Source organism: Aquarana catesbeiana, linkage group LG05 (genome assembly GCF_042186555.1).
Source record: "Aquarana catesbeiana isolate 2022-GZ linkage group LG05, ASM4218655v1, whole genome shotgun sequence".
NCBI classification, from domain to species: Eukaryota; Metazoa; Chordata; class Amphibia; order Anura; family Ranidae; genus Aquarana; species Aquarana catesbeiana.
In genome coordinates, this window is record NC_133328.1 from 403,143,150 (window position 1) to 403,163,999 (window position 20,850).

Sequence of the window (20,850 nt, forward strand, 5' to 3'; positions counted from 1 at the left end):
TGAAAGCTCTTTCTTCAGATAATGTCCCAGTGAGGATGTTATAATCGGATCCATTCAGATGGCATATCATGCTAAAGTGGATGGTACCCGAGCCCTGGTTCAAGAACAGGGTCTTGCCTGTAATGTTTCCTTATGGAGCTGGACCCTTGTGATATGGTATTCCTGGTCTTTTATTTGCCCAAGGAAACCTAAATGGTGCTTTACAGGTCCAGGGGTGTGGACCCTAAACAAAAGGGGACCCGGTCCCTGAAGGTCCTCAGTGGCGTTACCCGCGGTGATGGGGGAAGATTGGGCCTATCTCAGGCCCTGCTGCGAGGATCGGTGAGTGCTTCCTTTGGAGGCCCCATTTTTTACATTATTTCCAAAGTAATGTTATGCAGATTGTCATGCCAGATTGTAGTGTCTGTTTGTGTCCCCACTGTGATGGTTCAGAGAGCGGTTGCACTCGGACTAAAGGCTCCTGCTGGGGACCGCGCGGACGGGTTGCGTGCACGCGGGTAGCGCGCACGTGCAGTTGGCGAGTGCGTGCGCAGCCCCCTCCCTCCTGTGCATGCTCTAGCGTGCACGATGGTGGCATCGCGGCCGCATGTTTCCCGTGGGCGTGCGCATACTCAGTAAGTCCCGGGCATGCGTACGTCACGTGACGGCGCACGCACATATAGGGAAGTCAGGCGCCTGCGTGTGTCAGTGCTGTGCTTTTTGGCTCACATGGGCCAGTCGCAGTGGGACACAGAGCTGGGCACGTGAGTCGGGCATTTGCAAACTTTGTAAGGAAGCTATAGTATTGGCTTTGATACAACATATAGCACAGTGAATTTCCTCAAAAACCTGTAAGCGATGTCTTCCAGAAAACGAGGTGTAGGGAACAGGGCTAATCCAGGGGTTAAAGTGACTCCTTCAAAAACAGGAGATCAACCTCAGGCTACTGCAGCACCTGTCTCCCCTGAAAGACCTGCGGCATTTGGCCTGGCTGAGCCGTTGCATTTGTCAGGCGTTGTGGCCACCACCAATATCCCTGCTTCGGCTTATGTTACTAAGGATGACTTGAAGTCAGCTCTCGCTGGTCTTGAAGGCAAAATAGCGGGTATGATTGCTTCAGTAACACAGGGAGGGAAGAAACTAAATAGATCTCCCTCTCCTGAGCCTGGTCCCAGTGCTGAGTCACTTGAGCACCAGGACTCCCTTAGCCAATTGGGTCCTTGTGATTTGGATCCTGAATGGGCAGAGGATTTTGACGAGGTGGCCATGGGGGATAAAGATGCTGAAGCAGAGGAGTCCTCAGCGGGGGACTCAGGTTCTGAGGAACCGTTGTCAGCTTCACAATCCCAAAAGCTGTTTATCCAGTCTTTAACCGAAATGGTGAGAGCAGGTTTCAAGTTGCCCCCTGTACATGGGCCAGAACTTTCCTGTTCTACATTGGGATCCTTGCGACATCGGCAAGGTTCTCAGGCGTTTCCTGTGCTTCCATTATTGGAACACTTGATTTACGCAGATTGGGAACATCCGGACAGAATATACTTACCTCCTAAAAGGTTTTCTTTTTTGTACCGGATGGAGGAAAAGTTCAAAAAAAGGTGGGATACGCCTTTAGTGGATGCTGCTATTTCTTCAGTAAATAAAAGCTTAACCTGTCCAGTGGATAATGCCCAAGGATTTAAAGATCCAGCGGATAAAAAGCTGGAATCCTTGCTAAGGGCCTCCTTTGCGGTGGCCGGATCAGCAGTACAACCAGCTGTTGCGGCTATTGGTATCTGTCAATCCCTGAAGGACCGTTTTGGAAGACTGGTCAGGAACCTACCTGTTCAGGAGGAATATTCTGATGAATTAACAGAACTTTCTTGCGCTTTGTTTTGCAGTAGATGCATTAAAAGACTCAATCCAGCAGATGTCTCGCTTTGCGCTACTCTCAATACATATGCGCAGAGTTTTGTGGCTAAAGAACTGGCCAGCCGAGATGCCATGCAAGAGGCTACTCGCGGCTTTTCCCTTTCATGGGGAACGTTTGTTCGAAGAAGATCTGGATAAGTATATCCAAAAAATCTCAGGCGGGAAGAGCTCCTTGCTTCCTGTGAAAAGGAGGAATAACCTTAAAAATTTTGAACGCTCCTGGGCCAGGCGCATCTTCTCCCAAGAAGTATCGACGGCCTCAACCACCTGCCTTTAAAAGACCTCAAGGTCAGAAAAGAACTTGGACTCAGAAGCCGAATAAGGCCAATGCCAAGTCCTCCTTGTGAAGGGGCGCCCCCACTATTACAAGTGGGGGGCAGACTGTGGCGGTTCGCAGATGCTTGGGCAGGGTTGGTACAGGACAAGTGGGTTATCTCCACTATAACGCAAGGCTACAAAATAGAGTTCCAGAGATTTTCCCCCAAATCGGTTTCTGAGATCAAGAGTTCCTTCGGATCTAGAGAAAAAGAAAAGCCTATTCCTAGCCTTAGAACAGCTAAAAAGGCAGGGGGTGATTGTCAAGGTTCCGCACAAAGAAAAGTTCATAGGGTTTTATTCAAACCTATTCATAGTGCTGAAGCCAAAGGGGAAGTAAGGCCCATTCTGGACCTCAAATCCCTCAATTCCTTTCTAAAAAGTGCGAACCTTCCGGATGGAATCGGTTCGTTCAGTAATGGCATCTCTAAGAAAAGGGGACTTTTTAGCATCCATAGACATCAAGGATGCATGCCTACATGTGCCGATTTTCAGCCAACATCTAAGGTTTCTACTTTTCTCAGTAGAGGGGGTGTCATTTCCAATTTGTAGCGCTACCGTTTGGTCTGGCTACGGCCCCTCGAGTCTTCACAAAGATGTTGGCTCCGGTATTGGCTTCTCTAAGGTCCCAAAAGATATCGGTGACAGGATATCGGACCAGTCCTATTCCACCCTGTTAGAGAACGTTTCAACTACAGTTCATGTTCTAAGATGCCTAGGTTGGATTCTGAATATGGACAAATCAGCTCTTCATCCAGTTCAAATCCTAACATATCTAGGCTTGATCCTGGATACGACCTAGGAAAGGGTGTTTTTACCCCCCCTTGAAGGTCAGCTCAATAGTAGAGCTGGTCAGGAAAGTCAAAAGGGTAGAAAGACCCTCAATTTGATTGTGCATGAGACTGCTGGGGAAGATGGTGTCATCCTTCAGTTCCTTATGCGCAGTTTCACTCCAGGTTGTTCCAGAGAACAATCCTGGAGGCTTGGGACAAGTCTGTCCTATCCTTGGATCATCCAATGTCTCTATCCCCAAAGGTAAAACAGGACCTCTCTTGATGGTCAAAGGCCAGCAACTTAAAAAATGGGAAGTCCTTTCCACCAGTAACTTGGAAGGTGGTAACTTCAGACGCCAGTCGTCTCGGCTGGGGAGCAGTATTGGAAGAGGCCTCCTTACAGGGAAAATGGTCCCAGGTAGGAAAAACCTTGCTGATCAATCTGTTGGAAATTCGAGCAGCTCGCTTGGCCCTTATATTCTGGGCAGCCAGGCCGCAGGGGTCTCCGGTCAGAGTCCAGTCCGACAATTCCACAGTGGTGGCATACATCAACCAGCAAGGGGGTACCCGGAGCTGGGCAGCCCAAAAGGAAATAAATCGTATCCTGACTTGGGTAGAGAGATACGTGCCATCTCTGTCGGCAGTCTATTTCTGGGGTGGACAATTGGCAGGGAGACTACCTAAGTCGTCAGCAGTTGTTACCAGGGGAATGGTCCCTTCATCCCGAAGTTTTTTCCTTCAAATATGCCAGCGCTGGGGGATGCCAGAGGTGATTCTCCTGGCATACAGGTTCAATGCCAAGGTGGACAGCTTTGTGTCCAGAACCAGGGATCCAGTTGCCGTGGGGACGGATGCATTGGTGGTTCCCTAGGATCGGTATTCTCTCATTTACGCCTTTCCTTCAATTCAGATGCTGCCGCACCTGTTATGCAGGATACAGGTGGAGCAGAAAACGGTAATCCTGGTGGCCCCACGATGGCCAAGGAAGTCTTGGTACTCACAGATTGTGAGGTTGGCGGTAGGGGACCCATTGTGTCTTCCATTATGCCCAGACCTGCTGTCCCAAGGTCCCATATACCATCCTTCTTTACGGTCGCTGAATTTGATGGCATGGCTATTGAGACCAAAGTACTAAGAGACTGTGGTATCAGTGGTTCTGTTCTGGCTACTTTGATAAATGCTAGAAAGCCAGTGTCTAGAAAAATTTACCATAGAGTCTGGAAGTCATACATCTCATGGTGTGAGAAAAGAAGATGGCACCCTCGCAAGTATACAACTGGAAGGGTTCTTGCCTTTCTGCAAGCAGGAATTGACTTAAACTTATCCTTAGGAACCATTAAGGGACAAATTTCGGCCTTATCGTTTTTTTTCCAGAGGCCAATCGCGTCTCAATCTTTAGTACGAACCTTTATCAAGGGAGTACTACATTTTAAGGCCACCAATTAAACCGCCCTTGTGCCCATGGGACTTGAACTTAGTGCTTTCAGCTCTACAGAGTCAACCCTTTGAGCCTATTAAGCGTATTCCTTTGATCCTACTGACTAGGAAATTAGTCTTTTTGGTGGCTATAACCTCAGCAAGAAGGGTCTCTGAGTTGGCCACCCTTTCTTGTGAGAAACCCTTTCTGTTTATTAATCAGGACAAGGTGGTAATGCTGCCCCGTCCGGATTTTTTACCCAAGGTGGTTTCCAGTTTTGGCTTGAATCAGGATATCATTTTACCTTCCTTCTTTCCTAACCCTAAGTCTAAGGAGGAAGGATTGCTCCATTCACTGGATCTGGTGAGAGCTATCAAGGTTTCAGCCCCTTTTCGGAAGTCTGACTCTTTTTTTTTTTTTTTTTTTTTTTGTTCTGCCTGAGGGTCCTAAAAGGACAGGCAGCAGCTAGTTCTACAATCTCTAGGTGGATTCATCAGGTCATTATCCAGGCCTATGAGTTGAAACACAAGGTTCCACCTCGATATCTCAAGGCTCACTCTACCAGAGGAGTTAGTACGTCATGGGCAGTGCGCCAACAAGTGTCGATGGCTCAGATTTGCAAGGCAGCCGATTGGTCTTCGGTTCATACATTCACCAGGTTTTACCGACTGGATGTTAGATCTCAAAAGGAGACTGTTTTTGGCCAGAGCGTTCTGCAAGCAGCTTTATAATTTGGAGCCTAAAATAAGGGGGATTTAGGTATGTTCCCTCCCCTCAAGGGCATTGCTTTAGGACATCCCAGATAGTCATTACTGTGGTGCTCTGTGTCCCGTGATGTACGATAAAGAAAAATGGATTTTTAAAACGGCTTACCTGTAAAATCCTTTTCTTGGAGTACATCACGGGACACAGAGGTCCCTCCCCTCTTTTTCTGGGATCTTCGTTGCTTGCTAAAAAAACTAAGGTACTTCCTGTATGGGAGGGGTTATATGGGAGAAACCTTCTTACTATTGGTTGCCAGTGTCCAATCACCTAAAGGTAGCATATAACCCAGATAGTCATTACTATGGTGCTCTGTGTCCCGTAATGTACTCCAAGAAAAGGATTTTACAGGTAAGCTGTTTTAAAAATCAATTTTTTTCTATACAAATTTGATTACTGTAAAATAGAATAGGTAAAGAAAAACATAATTGTTACAAATTTATAAAAGTACAAAAAAATCTATCCAAATAGTTATGGCCAGCATACTTGATAGGCAGTGTTTTAGCTGAAGAACAGATTGCCTGTGTGGTAAGTGGATAACCAGTGTAATGTTATAGTTCTTTTGACTGCTAACAAAATAAATGAAGCAAGCTTATTCATGGACTTTCCAATACCAGGGAATGGGGGGCCTAAACGACAATGTAAGTACTCGTTGGATCAGGGACATTACCATAGACCAATAAGGCACGATATCCTCACATTGCCAGAATATATGGAAATGGGTACCCCTAGCTTTACCACAGCACCAGCATAAAGGAGTAAGGGAAAGGTCTTGACAATGCAAGACTTCAGGGATTCTGTACCAGAACATAAGAATTGTGTAAGCTCTCTCTCTCTCTGTGCCACACATCTAGATATATTGGAAGTAGATGTCCATATTTTGTTCCAGCAAGGGAGAGTGATAGGTCGTTGGAGAAAGACATAAAGGTTTGTTAGTGGCTCAAACATGTCATCTAATGCATTTAGCATTGACACAGCTAGTTTGGTGGATGCACAAAACCTTAGCGTTTTTCAGTAAAAGTAAAAAAAAACAAAAAAAACTTTATTACCATATTCAGAATTGATCATCATTTATAATTGAATGATTGAGAAGACCATACATGAAGTATGGTTTTGTGGTCAAGGTGACTTCTAATAAAGAGGAACTACAGTTTGCTCACATAATTTGTAATAGAAACATCTTTGCCATTCTGAAGCTTCCCTCCAACCACTTTGCACATTATTTTATATACTGTGATTCTGTACTTGCCAAATGTGCTGCAGAAATCTCTCTCCAGTAAGTCTGGCTGCAACCATTTTAACTGTGGGCAGCTGAAGCTGCTGCCTGTTCACTTCCTGTATTTACACAGACACGCAGAGGCACACCTCCAGCTCTGTAGCCCAGCAGCTCTTAATGGCCCTCATGACTCATTCCCCCTCCCTTCCTGGCTAACGCTCACAAGAGTTGAAGCGAGAGAGCTATGCATGATGTCATATGCCTAGGCTTTTTACCAGACAAGAAACAGGAAGTGGGCTGTATAAGGTATTTTACTGGCAGAAAGAAAGAAATTACTATCCAAAGTTAAAACAACAAAGGCAGAAGATTTGATAGATGGAAAGATGAAAAAAATTATTGAAGGTCAGCTTTAAGTCGGAGGTAAATGTTGTTCTGCCATTAAGCATATATGGAAGATGGTAAACTATATTTCAAAACCTTGCTTCCTTTGCATTTCAATACGGAGGTAGAGTAGCACTGTACGTTCATTTGATGGCCCAAATATATGATAAAGTAAGTTAAAGATATTATATTCAAAGCCTTTACAGCCCTGTATAACCTTTGCAAATTGCTATTGTAGGTAATGTAGAAAGTGAAAAGCTATGTGGATAGCCTTACTTCTAGCTATTCTAGTCCTTGCGTTTTTAACATGAAAATTGCAATGAAAATTTATTTCACTATTGATTGACAAGATTCTATACCCTTTGGCTTTTATTTACAGTGATTTATAAAAGTTAGTGGTATTAAACCCAAAAGCAAACCTTTTATTATATTCCAACTTACCAGTTGTAAGATGTGATGGCTGCTTGTGTTTTTTGTTTTTTGCTTGCTTTTCTGCTATTTTCATCTAGTGATCTGACTGACCAGTAAGTCTGTGTTCTTTTCAAAAAAAAAAAAAAAGTAGCTCTCCTGCAGATGCATCAGTTACAGGGATGAGAAAAACCATTCAACTCTAGCAAGTTGACAGTTAGACACCGAGATTGACAATGCTGCTGTCCAAATGTGCCCCCCTGTACTCCTTCATCCAGAGTGGGCAGTGCTAATACAAGAGGTGTGTTACTGGCCAGATCACTAGGTAAAAACGGGGAAGGAAAAAAACTAATGCAGCCACCACATCTAACAATTGGTAGGCTGCAATACATTACATTTTCATTTAATACTGCTTTAATTACATGCAAGACACTTCAGAAAAACACCACATGATTTGTATCTCCAAATATGTTGTAGAACTTTCCCCATTCAGACATGTGTTTTTAGCAATAGGTGTTGGGCAGTCCACCAAAGTTGGCAAGCACAAAATATTAGGCAATAAGGTACACTTAGTAGCTAATGTAGTTTTATTAGCATGCTAACCTTGAAACACTGGGTTCAGGTGGTAAGTTTTGTTTTATCTTGGTCATTAAGGGTAAATGATCACAGTATATTATTTTGTGTCCATTGGGGGTTTAGGGCAATGAATGGTGCTTCTTGGCAAATCAAAAATGATTAATGAAAATAGAAACTCTAAGTTCAGAAGCAATTAATGCAATTTGGCTAGGCTAGCTGCCACTCCTAGAAGGCATAAAGTATGGGCTTGTCGTGGCCAGCAATTGTGACATTATAAAGTCTAGTGCTTTGCTGCAGGTCAGAAATGTTTTGTATTTTGCATCATTATGCTGTGTGCTTTTGTTTTTTGGTACCCGTTTGGGAAAATAATGAAATTCTGATTTTGACTTGTTATGAACTGATCTGAAAAACTGTGGTATACAGTTTAGATAGCTGGCGCTGTGTAGTTACAAATAGTAACCATGTGATGGCAGCAGAGGATAAGAGAAAAGTGATTTACCATGTAGACAGAAGCTGAATTTAATATGAACAACCTAATTTATTTCTTTTATTTTTTTTGTGTTTTGCTGCACTTGAATAGTCCTGGGATTGATGGCTTTTCATTGTTCTTTCAAACTGTTTTGTTATCCAGTTACAAAAATAAAAATAAACCTATTCTTATAAATCCCAGTGGGAAAAATAAAAGCTGTACTGTACATGTGAATGTGAGATGTCTCTATTTTATAGTGAAAAGGAAATGTAGAAATTAGTGATAGAAATCTCTGTGGAAAATGTTCATATTGATGGTTGTTGTAAATTCTAGAATAAGTCAGGTTTTAAGAGGTGGATGGTATTAACAGTTGCTGCAAAACACAAGGCTAAAGCTGAAATCAAAGCGCCCAGCTAAATAACCAATTGGTATACGTATATGTCAACTGTTTTATCTGCTAAAGCAGTTGTCATCAACCCTGTCCTCAGGACCCACTAACAGGCCAGGTTTTACGTATTACCTTGGGGAGATGCAGACTAGAATGTAGCAATCACTGAGCAGCAAATGATATCACCTGTGATGTATTTCAGTTATCTTGCAAACCTGGCCTGTTAGTGGGCTCTGAGGACAGGGTTGATGACCACTGTGCTAAAGCATTTGTAATTTTGTGATATACACACCCCTATCAGTGCATAACCAGGAAAATGACACTGGTGTTTTGTTGGTGCAGCCTTACAAATTGCTCATGTCATGACCCTACCAAAGGAACGCTGGTGTTTTATGCAAGTTTCATCCAGCACATTGTGTACATACCATGGATATCTGACAGGTGAAAAATGGTGAAAATGTTAAATTCAGGCATATTGTTATGGCTGTAGGTACCTGTGGCATGTCTTCAAAGCCATTGCGTTAACCCTGGATTCTAAGCTTGAGCAGAATACAGTGCCTTGGTTTCTTTCAAGAATCCAAATATTATTAACATGAAACTGACATTTATTTAGCTTAGCTTCTGTCTATCATACACCGCTTGAATTTTGAAATTCAGCAAGAAATTTGAGCGGCGCTGTCAGCACAACCTGCCTTGACGACAAAAGCTAATTTTTTAATCAACCTTTTGTTGCAAACGTTGGGTGGACAGTGAATCTATTCGATTTAGATGCAGGTGCCGGCTGTCAGAATACAATAGCCAGCAGAGGAGGTTCTGCTTATCCAACCTGAGGCAAATTTATATATGTGTACGACTAGCCTTATAGTGTCTGAGGAGGACTCTGGGTGCTAGTAATGGGTAGTCAGAGGTCACTGCCTGACTTGGTGTATGTAGAGGCCATTTTTTTTTTTTTAAATCGTAGGGAAGAGTTAGACTCTGTCAGGTTTCTATTGCTATCTGGGTCTCTGCTTGGGTTAGTCACCCCTCCATTTTTCTTGGTTACCACTGTAAGGTGAAATCCTACAATTTTGAGTTGACACCAGAGCAATAGGTGAAAAGAGAGCTTCCCGGGCGGGGGGGGGGGGGGGGGGGGGCGTCGTAGAAGATATCATTTGTCCCTGTGACAGCTTTCTAAGAAGGGAACTCCATTCACTTTGAAGAGATTCCTTTCATTTGCATGGGTTTTTAACCATTCTCATTTCGATCTAAAGCAAAAAAAAAAAAAAGTTTTCGCTTAAGCTTACGTTTTAATGCTTATACCATGCATGTTTTAATAATTGTGGATAAAAGTATAAGATGTGCTATGGCTGAGCAGGAGCTGGAAATGGGCATCTTTTGATTTGCCGTGTCATGTCTTGCACATAATAATTGTCAAGAGCTTCACATCACAATACCAGTACATGTCTGTAGATGGAGCTGTTCCTCCATGTAATTCTTCAAGTCTTAGAATGCTACACTGCTGTATCCGTCAGCTACATTGTACAATGTAATTATGTTTCATTAGTTCTTTATATCTGAGATTTTCTGTGTAAAGAGTATATTTTGTCCAATTAAGGCTGCAGTTGTAGAAAATCACTGACAAACCACTGCTCCAAGAATGTGTGTGTGTGATAGATATAGCTATTTGTATTTTAGTGTGTGTGTATGTGTATGTATGTGTATATATTATATATATATATATATATATATATATATATATATATATATATATATATTATAATTTATTACACACCCGTTTGAATCCAGAAGCTATACGCTTTCTCACAGCGAACTGTAAGCATAACCAAAATTGTTCATTCATAAAACCGATCATCTCCTACTGCAGCTGACTGGAGCGCATCGTGATCTACGTAATGCAGCAGGTTGGCTTGGTCCTATCAGTGCTCTGCCCTGTATTCTCTGTGCTTTAGCCTGTGCTCTGCAGTCATAAGCCGAAACAGGAGACGCACGGTTCTGTGGCGTCATGTATTCTGTCCTGTTGTATGTTTTAATTCACTTGTTCTGTCTCTGTGTAGCTTGCTGTAAAATGTTTTTATATAGACAAGTAATAATTCTTGGAAGTATTTTTTTTTTCTTTTTAATCTCAATATTTGTTTGGATCGTTATTTATTTTATGTGTGTGTGTGTGTGTGTGTGTGTGTGTGCTTTTTTTTCTTTCTTGTTGAGAATTAGTGTTAACCCTTCTATAACAAATCTTTAACCCATATCACAATACAGCTCATATTTTCATCTATATGGGTTTTTCTATATACAGTTTACTGCAGCAAGCATTTTACATCAGAAAAATAGGCACAGCTACGCAAAGGGTATGACTCAGCTTGTTGTCTCTGATGGGAGTTAATATAAGACAACTTATATGTTGCTAAACACAGTTTAAGACTGCCAGTGTTTATAGAAATATCTAAGATCTATCATTTATAAAGTGTTTACTGAAAATAATGTATGTATTGTAAATAATGTGTTCCGATAGCTCTTCTTCACGTGGGATGATCCTCTTGCTTTCAATGGAAATAATTGTAGCGTGTATGTCAGGGCAGAATAATAATACAAAAATAAAAAACATCATATGCTGTATCTGCTCAGGTCCCCCACTGGAGCTTTTGGCTCCTTCTCTGGCGAGTGCCCTCATAGCAAGCCGCTTCCTATGTGAGCACTCATGCAGGCTCACTCCTGAGCCTTGTTGTCTGTGTCTATAGACAGACAGCCCGGCTTGGCCCTGCTCCCTCATCTTTTGTCTTTGGTAGCAGTGGAGCCAATGGCTCCCACTGCCTCAGCAAAGCCTGGGAGACCAGGAAGTGAGGGGAGAGATCTGCTGCAGGCGGGAATAGCACTGGATTGAATGAGGGCTCTGGTAAGTGTCAGGGGGGTTGGGGGGATACTACTACCTAAACATTTTTATTTTTTTGCCTGAATGCATTCAGGTAAAAATGTTTAACCGCTTGCTGCCCGCCCACCGTCAAATGGAGGAGCGTCGCGGCTCTCGTTTTGGGTGGACGTCATATGACTTTGCCCCAGAATGACCACTTTGGCACGTCCATGGGGGCGCGCAGCCCAGCGATCATGGCCGTACCGTGTTCCTAGGACACAGCGCAACCCTAATCTCTGTGAATCGCTGTCCAATCACAGCCTGTCACGTGTAAATGCGAAAGTGCCACTAATTACACTGACAGTGTGTGGCGAGCAGAACCGATCAGTGGCATCTCCTCGCAGGGGACACCCAGACAGGTGATCAGGGCACTGATAATCAGTGCCCTGATTACAGTAAAGCCCCCCCCCCCCCCCCGTGCCACCAATCAGTACTCATTAGTGATGCCAGTCAGTGGCGCCTATCCGTGCCACCTACCAGTGCCCATCAGTGTGGCATATCAGTGCCCATAAGAGCTGCCTCATCAGCACATATTAGTGAAGGAGAAAAATTACTTATTTACAGAATTTTTTGACCGAAACTAAAACCTTCTTTTTTTTTTTTTTTTGTAAAATTAAAAACCCAGCAGTGATTAAATACCAACAAAAGAAAACTCTATGTAAAGTAAATGATTAAAAATTAATTTGGGTACAGTGTTGCACGACGGCGCTGAAAAATGGCCAGGGCAGGAAGGGGGTGAAAGTGCCCAGTATTTAAGTGGTTAAGCTTTATAACCACTTTAAGCTTGTTCCAGAGATGTGTGTATTGTGCATAAATGGTGTGAATATATGGATTGCTCTTAAGAACACCCAGTGACCACCTCAGATCAGGCTACCATTAAAGGGGTTGTAAAACCTCATGGTTTTTTACCTTTATGCATTCTATGCATTAAGGTCAAAAACCTTCTGTGGTGCTGCAGCCCCCCCCCCCCCCCGAGCCCCCGTTTTACTTACCTGACACAGATCTTTCTCCGGCCGGGAACGAGCGCACCAGCTCTAGGTAGTGTCTTGTGTCCTGATTTGATTGATAGCAGCGCAACCATTGGCTCCTGCTGCTGTCAATCAAATCCAATGACACGACAGCGGGGGGCGGCGCAGAGTCCTGCATTCTGTGTGAATGGACACATGCTGGACTTGGGAGCGCCCGCACGGGTGTCCACCATGGAGAGCGCTTCTCCAACATGGACACTCGATGCGGGGTAGAGCTAGGAGCGCCACTGAGGGACACCAGAAGAGGATAATTGGGGCCACTCTGTGCTAAACAAACTGCACAGTGGAGGCAAGTATGACATGTTTATTAAAAAAAAAAAAAAAGAGGGTTTACAGCCCCTTTTAAGGAGTTACTAAACCCAGGACCCTGCATTCACTATATCTGGTCTCCCACATTACTCAAAACATGGAAATGCAATTACTTTAGTAGATATAAACTGCTAAATACCTTTTCTCATCAGCAGTATATAGCAGTCTTGTGACTTCAGTGTCTGGTCGAGCATTGGTTAAAGCTTGTAGGGGGAGTTTACTTTCTCCTCTGATAGTCCTTTGAGGCTGCTTGACCCCTGACCCTCTGTCTGGACAGTGCTGATTGGCCCTGTGCTGTTCACATGCACCCTCCCAAAAAACCCTTAGCAATACACACCAAACTGTGCAGGTGCAGACAGCCCCCAAGGCTCTGTGCTATCTGCAGATGGATTGGGGATAGTAAAAGGGGGTGGGATCAAACGGCCTTTTTAAATAGTGTGGAGGATTAACACCTTAGGTTCCACAGTGAGTATAACTTTCATGCTTTACTGCATGTACAGTCTGATTTTACTGTTGTGGGTTTAGTAACACTTTATGTTCAGCAAATCATATTTAGCCCCTTTTCAACCTGTTTCCCTATGCATGGCTACACTCGACATGTAGAATGTTCTTTGTAATTGTCCTCAGAAATGCTCACCTAGAAAATAATTGCTGAAGTTTCTACCTTTTAGAAAAGGGTGCTCCCTAACAAAAAGGAGAAAAAACTACTAAATATGTTGGAGGAGGGTGGGAACCTGATTTAAATAAAAACTAAATAAATAATAATAATAAAAAAAAATCCATGTAATCCAGCAGCTTCTGCTTCCCTGTGTCAGAGCTGTTGCTGCAGAGGAGAGGAGGGAGTGTCAAAATAGATGGACACTGAGCTGTCACAGCTCTAGGAATTCTAAGCTTTTGTTGAACGCTCCCTTACACTGGGAAGTCACAGCTGCTGAATCACGTGACCCCATTGGAGCGGTTTTATACATGCTATGCAGCAGAGGGAAGTGGCAGCATTTTTAGGAATCCATGTCATTAGCCTTCACTACACATTTAGGCTCCGTTCACATCTTGGCATTTCGAATCGCGGGTGTTATCGCAGCTTTTCTGCACGCAATTCAAAATAGCGGCAAATTGCAGCACCCTTGGGCGATCCCACCACTTCTAATGGCACCTCCATCATGGCGCGTTTTTTGCCGTGATTCGAATCGCGGCCAAATCACGCAATGTTGGGTGTCATTGGAAGTGACGGAGATCGCACAGGAGTCCTTTAATCCAGCAACCATGCATCAAAATCTTTTTATTTAGAATTTGACTGATTTAAAATTTTTGACTACATCTTGAATATATTTGTTAAATTACCCTTCCTGGTATACATTCGTAATATCCTTATGCTGTGTTTTCAGACTGATTGGTATAATCTGGATGTGTATGTGGGCCATTGTCGGAACATGCAGTGCAATTGGTATAAGTGATGGTTACAAGCACATTAGGTACAATTTGTATTTGTTCCATCAAATCTAATTAGCAGGTTCACTCCATTTTTTTGCTGTGGTGGAAGATGGTATATGTAAAATCTTGTCACACATCCATTTTAATGAGTGAATTACTTTTACCACCCGCTGAATCTGAGACTGTCTGGCCAATAACCTGAAATGAATGCACTTGTTTAGTATTAATGCCGTGTGCCTGGATCCAGACAGCAATCCTTCATTTGGATGTCTGTGTAGTCAAAGTAAATTAACATCCAAAAATTATTGGATATGGAATGGTGACTTTTGGAATGCCACTTTCCTCTACTGATATTCTACATAGTTTTAGGTTTTGGCAGATATTGGCTTTAATGTTTTGATTCAATAATTCCTGTTGCACGCCTACTGACTTGAAGTTTACTGACAATGAATTTTCATTACCGTCTTTAGGTGTGCTTAAAGTGGTATTCCACCCCCCAAAAAAAATAATTAGCAATGTGCTTAAAAAAAAAAAAAAAAAAAAAAAAATTGGAGAAAATATATATATATATATATAAATATATATATATATATATATATATATATATATATATATATATATATATATATATATATAATATTTTTTTTTACTCACCTCTAAATGCCTGTTGCAAGGGGGTCCCTCGTAGTCTGCCTCCTTCGGTGCCTGGGCTCCTGACGTCACTTCCCTCAGCGCAAGAAGGGAGATCGCTTCTCCCTCTTGTCAATCATCTGGGACACGTGACCGGTCCCAGATGATTGCGGGGCCAGTGGCGGTGCGATTTGCGCATGCGCAGTGGGTGCCCGGCTGTGAAGCCACAGCCGGGCGCCCACAGTTAAAATGCCGGCGCCGCCGAGCGGAGGGGGGGACGATCGGGGCTTCGTTCCCCTGCATCGCTGGACCCTGGGACAGGTAAGTGTCCAATTAAAAGTCAGCAGCTGCAGTATTTATAGCTGCTGACTTTTATTTATTTTTTTTTTTTTAAAATAGGAACACCGCTTTAAGTATACTATCAGAAGGGTTTTTGGTATACTTGCCTGACAAAAAAAATCTGAAATTCAGAGCTGTCCTGTGCCCACTTCCTGTGTTATCTCAAAGCTCTCCTTGTTCTTATCTTGGACTACAGAATAATTAACTTTAAGGCTCCAGTTACACTTGTGCAACTTGTTATGCAACTTTGGACATCGGTCACATCCCATGTTTTCCAATGAGTACCGTTCATATCTAAAGTCACAGCGACTTCAAAGTAGTTCATGCACTACTTTGGCCCGACTTAAATGTAACTTTAGGGCCATAGACCTTCAATGTTCACTCTTAAAGTGTAAGTAAACCCTCCTGTTGTTTTCCGCTAAGGAAGCTGCCATCTTTGCCTCTGTTTAATCTACAACTGCCATAATGCTGCAAATGTGTTCAATTATGACACCAGCCATTGGATGGTTTGACAGTTTGGCTGAGAGCACAACCAATAGGAGTGCTGCATTTCCGGCACATGCCGGAAATTAAACTGTTTTATGGCTGGGTTTACTACCGCTTTCATGTGAAACTCGCCCCTTCGTTTTTTACATTTCACAGTTGTCCATTATCATTGGTCAAAGTCACACCCATCTAAAGTTGCACTCCAAAGCTGTGCGACTTTGGAGTTGTACAAGTGTGAATCCAGCCTTAATTGTAAAGATCTAAGAGTGGGAGTAGTAGAGTAAATTAGCAAAAGACAGCTGGGAGGACTGACAACACTTAAAGCCAATTCACACCAGCCTGTACGTGTTATGCTCCACATAGTGCATAAGCGCTGGTGTGTGGTTTGAGGATGGTGCAATTCATTGTTACAATGCATCACACTGTCACATTTTCTTTTTAAATGTATTTAAATAATAAAAAAAATACTATATCACATGCCATTGTGCTGTGTTGCACTGACATGCCAACATGCTACATTTTTGCGCAACACACATCATTGCACATGTATGCTGTGAATGGGACAAATGGACAACCGTTTATGTGCCCTTGCGTTGAGCCTGGTATTACACAAAATTGCTGTGTGTTGTCAACTCACAACAGCACTTGGAGTGCATTTCTTGCAGGTCATTAGGTATTTTTCTGTACTTGCAGGTGGGACTGTAAATATGGGTTATGCTACTAATCACCCCAGAAAAGTAAAAAAGAATATGGTGAGCGCTGGAAGTTCTTGACACTACACAAAAAGCACCAAGACTAAACCAAAACAGTCTTGGGGAGAGAACAGGTCTACTGGTAATTCCATGTCTGCTTCTTTTTACTAATGCTAATGTACCAGAATTAAAGGATAAGTTCACTTTTCATTACATGTTACACCCTAATTCCCCTATTGTGACAGCTAGCGGGGGATCTTCTCCCCCTGCTAGCTGTCACAATTAAAGAAAATAAAAAACGTGGCTGTCTCTGTCCACCTGGCCGTGTTACTCATTCACAGTCCTCTGTAAATGGAAAACTACAAGTCCCGACAGCCTTTGCGGCTGTCTGCTTGTAGTTATCAATGAACCACTGCGGCACTGTGGAGCCACAGATACACTGACAGGGGACCTGCATGGCACCAGCGACCTGCTAAACACTGGTGCAATGCTTTTAGAGGCTCTAGAAACAAAAAATAATATAAATGCATTTTTTTTACCTGAAAAAAACGTGCATTTGTTATTATTATTTTTGTTGTTTTTTTTTTTTTTTTTTTGTTTAAAAGGTGAACTTATCCTTTAAAGCACAAGTCAAGGGAAAATAAAAAAAGAAAAATGCAGTAAATCTCTGCATGATAACCAATCAGCTTCTAAGACCCCTTTAACACTGAAGGCGTTTTTCAAGCGCTTTAATACTGAAAATAGCACCTGAAAAATGCTCCCCCTGTAGCCCCAGTGTGAAAGCCCGAGTGCAAAACCCAAAATAAAAGTGAGCAAAGTTCAATGACTCGTGAACATTGTCCACTGTGACATGGGTATGGGCAATATGAGTGATAAAGTCCCACAGTGCGCTAAAATATAAAATCCAATATGAGTGGAAAATCTTTTAATATGTGATTCATCAACATGGAAATCTTGAGGTAGAAATAGGTGAAATACTCTTACCAGAACGAGTGGATTAGAATGTCGGAGACACCGAATCGAACAGGCTTAGAGATCCAATTGGATGGCTGTCCTGAAGGGGATTGGGAAGTCCTGGATCTCAAAGGACATCTCCTTTTTACTGGACCAGCTACAATGATGCTCCTCAACCGAAGGGAACCGTGTAGGAAGGGTAAAAATATCTAAATCTCGTATCCAGTCCCAAGAGTGTGGGGAGAGAAAAAATTGGAATACTCCAATAGTGCAAATCAAAAGGTGGATTTATTGGGTCAAACCAATATACAAACAATAAAAGCATGATCACGTAGAATAAAATCTAGTGTAGGGAATAGTGTGCCTTGCCCCAATTTTTATTTCTATTTTTATTCGTTTTACAAAATAGAGTAATACAACTTTGTTTATGTTTTTACATTGTTGAGGCTATCAGGAATGGTAAAGTCATAAAGTAGTATCTAAATCGAGGGATACCAGTATAGTCCCACATTTCAATCTGGTAGTACTCACAACTGTTGAACTATCTGGGTACAGTCCACCGTTTCAATAACCACCAGTCATGACTCAAAAGGAAACAAAAGCATGCATTTAAGGAAAAAAAGCTGTGTATTTCTATTGATGCATAGAGTGTAGGGTGACACAACTCTAGTTCCTCCAAGCAAGGGTGACTCTCTACGATGCTGCAAGAGAAAGGAGTTGTTGAAAAAACTGAGGGTTTAAGATCACTTAGTGATTGTAAAGGTTTGATTTTTTTTTTTTTTTTTTTTTTAGTTTTGCACAGAGCAGCCCGAACCTCCTCTTGTGGTATCCCCGACATTCCTGGCTCTTAATCTCTTCAGAATGCCCCCATAGCAAGCCCCTTTTTTATGGGAAATCGTGCAGGGGCTAGGCTGTGTTTGTCTATTGGCACTCACAGCGGGGCTCAGCCTTGCTCACAGTACTTGATTGACAGCAGCAGAAGCGAATGGTACACCGCTGGATCGAGATTTGGCCCAGGTAAGTATTTTAGAAGGGGGTCTGAAAACAGAAGGTGTTTTTTTTTTTTTTTAAAACCTTAAACGCAGCGAATGCAGTAGGGTAAATAACCTTCTGCCTTTGCAGCCTCTTTGTTTTATATCCAGTCACCCCCATGCTCTTTTATAATCTAGCTTTTCCCTCCCAGCCTTACTGTCACTGTCCCCATTTTATTCAGTGGGCTTTAGTTCATTGATGGTGACACTGATATTTGCTTAACCCCTCCCAGGAGTCAGCTCACTGCTTGCATCAGGGCTGAGGGCTCTTGAGAAGAGTATTGAGGAAAGGTGCTGTTCTGTTTTCAAGAAGCTATGTAAAGTACCCAGCTAGACCCACCCATCAGCCATAATCTGTCTGTATATATGTATATATATATATATATATATATATGTATATATGTGTATTTTATAATATATTATACCCTAACATTGAGCTTAACGCATTTTGCTCTCTTTAGTTTTTAATATGTAATTTAGGTATATCAATTTGATACTGACCGATATCTAGTGAGTCTGCTTTCTTTTATTCTCTCTGGCTGTGCTGTACTGTTATCGGGTAAAATGGTTTCCAGGTTTTACTGTGAACTAGAGGTTACAGAATGTAACAATGGTACTTTGTTATAGATATGGCACAATAGTTAAGTGTCATCCTAGTGCTAGAAGTATGTTAAACTAGGTGAAATTAAAGGGAAAAATACCCGGAAAAAAACCCTGAATGTAGTCAACATATGTAAGAACTGCTAAGCTGCAATATAATAAAATGTTGTTCTTGGTTTTAGATGCACTTCAGGTGGCTAGAATCTTATTTTTCAGTAGACCATCAGCAGACATATTTTTGTAATAATAAAGATTACATTTTGTTTTTCACTTACTAAAAAAACTGAATTTTTGCCACTCCGATCTTATTCACTAGGTCAGTGGTTCTCAAGCTCCCTAGATCCATGACCCCTTGATAAAATTTCCCAAGTTGTGGGGACCCCTAAGAGTAAAATTTATTTTTGTTGCGTGGGTTGTCAGCACCCAAGGCAAGACAAGTTATTTGCGCCCCTAACCCATAGACATTTAGTGCTCCCTGAGTCCCTTCCACTCGTACAATATTGAAACCCCTTATGGTACATTTTAGGATGTACCCCTCTTTCTCTTTGTTCTCCTTTCTTTCCCTTTTATTTTATCTATCCTAATTTCTTGTTTGTTTTTTTTTTTTGTTTTTTTCTCCCATTTTTTTTTTCTCTTATTCTTCCTCCCCCTCTTTTCCTGTCCCTTCCATGTATCCTCTATTTTTATTCCTTCTATTACTCCTGGGGGGGGGGGGTTGGAATGAGTGGCAGTGCTGCTGGTATGTGGAATGAGTGGCAGTGCTGCTGGTGGGTGGGATGGGTGGCAGTGCTGGGGGGAGTTCTGATCAGCCAACTGCTCTTGATCAAGATCTTGATCTGAGAATTGTAGTGGAGACTTTTAATGGTAACTATAATCACAGGTAGTGTTACTCACTGTGTCTCCAACTTTGTGGTGTCTGGCAGCAGTTACACCCATGCCAAAATCAGGAGATAAGGTTTCCTTCAGCCCCCCCCCCCCCCACTTCACATTCCTCATCAGTCAGCTGACCTCTATTCTCTGCCCCCCAGCCATGCCGTGAACTGAACGGGTGGCTGCAAAGAGGCTGAGTGGGCGGCCGCGGGCTCCAGGGACAGCCCAGCTGGGCGGCCGAGAAAAGGCTGGGAGAGCAGTGTGGGTTTCAGGAACAGCCCAGGATTCGGTGACCCCTGGCAAATTGTCATTCGATCCCCAGGTTGAGAACCACTGCAGTAGGGGGTAGGTAGGTGGGGTTTATTGTCATGAGCTTCCCTGTTTTCTAAGGCATCCATTATTCACAGCGCTACAAGCTGATCAGCAGTTGTGAATTTATTGACTTGTGGTGATGAGCAGATGTCTCAAGGCAGGAGGATTTTTCTGACTGCTACTGAGTAGGTTTTTTTGTTCCCCCATATCTATGTAGACTGGAAGTTCAGTGTTTTACTGTTTAACCATTATGTTTTTTATGAATGTCAAACTTTGCAATATCAGTAAATCAATGCAGCAGGCTCCTTTTATCTTTTGTTTGCATAAAGGGCACAACAAAATCTTGCTGAGAATGATGGTACGGTAGCCATCTGTTCCTTTTCCAGTGTTGTCTATATGATAAGAGTAAGCTGTGTAAACAGTGTAACCACCAAACTCTGATAAATCTGAGGCTTTTTTTTTTTTTTTTTTTTTTTTTTAGAAGGGATCGAGACTGTGCAATACTGAAAGTTTGTGAGGTCAAGGGTGTCCTTTATTTAAACACAACAGATGCTGCATTACTGGCAGTTCAAACTTGATTTTTTTTAAATAAAAATATTAAAACCATAAAGGTGGCCATAGAGAGTAGAACGAGATGAGATACAGTATGTAGCCAAAATCTCAGGTTTCTG

At 42.4% G+C, this 20,850-nt stretch overlaps 1 protein-coding gene across 3 annotated transcripts in view; it reads left to right on the top strand.

The window, feature by feature from the left end:
• Window positions 1–20,850, top strand: part of CDKAL1 (CDKAL1 threonylcarbamoyladenosine tRNA methylthiotransferase) — a 1,191,002-nt gene that overhangs the window by 27,940 nt on the left and 1,142,212 nt on the right. The window lies entirely within an intron of this gene.